Source organism: Apium graveolens, chromosome 1, assembly GCF_009905375.1.
Source record: "Apium graveolens cultivar Ventura chromosome 1, ASM990537v1, whole genome shotgun sequence".
NCBI lineage: Eukaryota > Viridiplantae > Streptophyta > Magnoliopsida > Apiales > Apiaceae > Apium > Apium graveolens.
The window spans coordinates 178,198,925-178,203,162 of NC_133647.1; the positions used below are offsets into that span (position 1 = coordinate 178,198,925).

General features: G+C 37.7%; 1 non-coding gene across 1 annotated transcript; it reads right to left on the bottom strand.

The window, feature by feature from the left end:
• Nucleotides 1-2,553: 2,553 nt before the first annotated feature.
• On the bottom strand, nt 2,554-2,660 carry LOC141683290 (small nucleolar RNA R71). Its single transcript, XR_012560220.1, has one exon. It is a non-coding gene; the product is annotated as a small nucleolar RNA R71 (small nucleolar RNA).
• Between the last annotated feature and the right edge of the window lie 1,578 nt (nt 2,661-4,238).

The following is a 4,238-nucleotide window of genomic DNA, read 5'->3' on the forward strand; positions in this document are numbered from 1 at the left end:
TTATTCAATATCTTGGTGTGTGGTGATTGATTGATATCCTAGTATTGGTTTTGCTTATTCGTTTTATGTGCGTAGCTAACATATAAGATAGTGTGTTAATCTCTATTGAAGCGAAAGTGAATATAGAGGTTTAGAACTTTCCATGCTAGCATAGGTTCATGTGTTATTGTTATGCATGATTGATGAGGATCAAGGAATGAATATGTTAATTGAGATTTGGCTATGTGTACTTGTTATGATGTTCAATTGGAGAGGACACAAACATGGGTTGTGAAGCTTACTTGGACAACAACGAATAAAGGAGCGATGCACGAAGTTGGACAAGGAGCTGATTATTATATAATTATTAATTAGAATTTTGCTTGCAAGTTTTTACCTTTCGCTTGAAAGGGTTTTTCTTGTTTTAAGCACTTAGGATTTTATTTTCCTATTTTGATTTGGTTTTTGTCTTTTTTCTATTCGGGTTTGGTTTTTGAATTTGTTTCCTGGAATGATTCGGATATTGGCTAATTCAAGCTGATATTGAATTTCTCTTGGAAGGGTTATTGTCTAAGCCTATAAATACCCCTCTCATGTAATCTTTTAAGAGAGACAATGGATGATATAAAACTTTTGTTTTGAGATAAACTATGAGTAGTTTTTCTTTCCTCTAAACTTCAATTACTAGATTATTTTGAAGGTTAGATTCGAATTACTTAGTTTTTGGATTGATCTAAGCAATTTGAGAGTCAAAGTTCACGTTTCTGGATTGATCGTGTTCTTTTGAAATATACTCTTCTTCTCTTATCCCTTTTTTTCTTCTTCTTTTCTTTCTTTGTGGAGAGATCCACATCAATTTGGATGAGGATCAAGGAATGAATATGTTAATTGGGATTTGGCTATGTGTACTTGTTGTGATGTTCAATTGGAGAGGACGCAAACATGGGTTGTGAAGCTTACTTGGACAACAAGGAATAAAGGAGCGATGCACGAAGTTGGACAAGTAGCTGATTATTATATAATTATTAATTAGAATTTTGCTTGCAATTTTTTACCTTTCGCTTGAAAGGGTTTTTCTTGTTTTAAGCACTTAGGATTTTATTTTCCTATCTGGATTTGGTTTTTGTCTTTATTCTATTCGGGTTTGGTTTTTGAATTTATTTCCTGGAAGGATTCGGATATTGGCTAATTCAAGCTGATATTAAATTTCTCTTGGAAAGGTTATTGTCTAAGCCTATAAATACCCCTCTCATGTAATCTTTTAAGAGAGACAATGGATGATATAAAACTTTTGTTTTGAGATAAACTATGAGTAGTTTTTCTTTCCTCTAAACATCAATAACTGGATTGTTTTGAAGGTTAGATTCAAATTACTTAGTTTCTCGATTGATCTAAGCAATTTGAGATTCAAAGTTCACGTTTCTGGATTGATCGTGTTCTTTTGAAATATCCTTTTCTTCTCTTATCCCTTTTCTTTTTTTTGTTTTTCCTTTCTCTGTGGAGCGATCCGCATCATTCGTAGGTAATTTTAACCATCTTACTTGCCCTATGTAATCACGATAGATAACTTGCGAATTAAACCTTTATGTTGTCAAATTCTATAGACATATAGGGTCTCAACATAATTAGTGGCTATTCAACTTCTATCTCTTTTGTAGATGCTTGGTAGTAGGGTATTCGTACAACGAAAGTTGGCGTTTACTAGTTTCGTGTTATCTGATTAGTGTCATCACCATTACATGCTAAGGTTAAGAACAAAAAGGCTATTGAATTAAGTATTTAATGAAGTTAGGATCCCATGTTTGTCATATATATTAATTCAACCATTCTTGTTCTCTTAGTTATAATTGTTAGTTTAATTCTTAGTTATAAACAATCATAACTTGTTATTTGTCTTAGCATTGGATAATAACCATATTATTGTTGCATAGGTGCATATTCTTAAATTAATCAAAGAGTCTCCGTGGGAATGAATTTGATCTAAATCTTATACTACTTGCGAACGTGTATACTTGCGTGTAATTTAGTGCGTGTTTAGCGACTAACAAGTTTTTGGCGCCGCTGTTGGGGACTCGGTGTTGTTAATTTTTAGTTTATGTGCTTGTCATCAGTGGTTGTTAAAGTTCACTGACTCAGACTCTTTTACTTTCACGGTTTACTTGTTGTGTTTCAGGTACTCATTACAATGGGAGATCTAGCAGCACGAACGAAAGCCTTGATGGATTGTTCTCAACCCAAGATCAATGACATTCAATCTAGCATTGTCAGGTCAGCTATCACAGCTAATACCTTTGAGATCAAGCCTGGCATAATTCAGATGGTACAGAATTCAGTTCATTTTGGGGGTGCTCCAACGGAAGATCCTAATACGCACATTAGAGATTTCATAGAGATCTGAGACACCTTCAGGTTTAATGGTGTTTCTGAGGATGCTGTGAAACTGAGAATGTTTCCATTCTCTCTGAGGACAAGGCTAAGAGCTGGTTACACGCTTTACCAGCTGGTTCAATTACTACTTGGGAGGATCTTGCTCAGAAATTTCTTACTAAATTCTTCCCTATGGTGAAGACAGCTGCAATGAGGAATGCTCTTACTCAATTTGCGCAGCAATCGGGAGAATCTCTATGTGAAGCTTGGGAGCGCTACAAGGAGATGCTTAAAAAGTGTCCTAATCATGGAATGCCTGACTGGATGGTGATCAATTGCTTTTATAATGGTTTGGGAGCACATTCAAGACCCATGCTCGATGCAGCATCAGGTGGAGCATTATGGGCAAAGAGCTATGTGGAAGCTTACAATCTAATTGAACTGATGGCTGCTAATGAATATAAATATCCAACCCAGAGATTGCCATAGGGAAAGGTAGCAGGAGTTCTTGAAGTGGATAGAGCTACAACTATCACTGCTCAACTAAAGGCATTGTCTATGAAGATCGATTCTCTGGCTAACTATGGTGTTAAGTAGATAACCAGTGTTTGTGAGTTGTGTGCAAGTCCGCATGCGACGGAGCAATGTGCTATATCTAGTGACTCAGCGCAGTTTGTGAGCAACTTTCAGAGATCGCAGCAGCTAGTTCCTGCCACTTATCATCCTGACAACTGGAATCATCCTAACTTCAGCTGGAGCAACAATCAGAATACGGTACAACACCCTTATCAGCTGTTTGGATCCAATCAATTCAATCCTCCTGGTTTTCAGTAACAGTATGCACCAATACAACAACTCCAACTTCAACACTACTCGCATGAAAGTGTCGGTCAATCTGCTAATGAAAAATCTGAATTGGAGGAGTTGAGGCTTATGTGCAAAAACCAGGCTCTTATATGCCAAAGCCAGGCTGTTTCTATCAAGACTCTAGAGAACCACATAGGGCAAATTGCTAATGCTTTATTGAATCGACCACCAGGAACGCTTTCTAGTGATACAGAAGCCAATCCAGGAAAGAGGGGAGTTGAAGAACAGGTGAACGCCATCACCTTGAGGTCTGGAAAGGTCGCAAGGCCCCAAATTCAGCAAGACGAAGAGCCTGAAAAATCTCAAGTTTTAAAAAATGCAGTTGTGGCTGAAAAGGTGGTGTAGAATGATGTCGAGGTTAAATCAAGGAAGAAAACTATGGAACACACTCCTCCTGAGGGTAATACATGGGAGAAATAGGTCTATCCTCTACCTCCTTTTCCTAAGAGGCTGCAAAAGCAGAAGTTGGATAAGCAATTTACTAAGTTTCTAGAGGTGTTCAAGAAACTTCATATCAACATACCTTTCGCTGAAGCTCTTGAACAGATGCCTAGCTATGCGAGGTTTATGAAAGGTATTCTCTCTCGGAAAATGAAGCTCGATGACTTAGAGACCGTTGCTTTAATGGAGGAATGCAGTGTTGTGCTGCAACAGAAGTTGCCTCCGAAGCTTAAAGATCCTGGAAGCTTCACTATTCCTTGCACCATTGGAAACTTGTTGTTCGACAAGTGTTTATGTTATTTGGGAGCTAACATCAATCTGATTCCCTTGTCTATCTTCAAGAAGCTTGGTCTACCTGATCCGAAGCCGACATATATGTCCTTGCAGTTGGCCGATCGTTCTATTATATATCCACGAGGCATTGTGGATGATGTGTTGGTCAAGGTGGACAAACTTATCTTTCCTGCTGACTTTGTAATTCTTGACTTTGAGGAGGATAAGAAGATTCCCATTATCTTGGGCAGACCATTCTTAGCTACTGGCTGAACTATGATCGATGTGTAAAAAGGAGAGCTTACGATGAA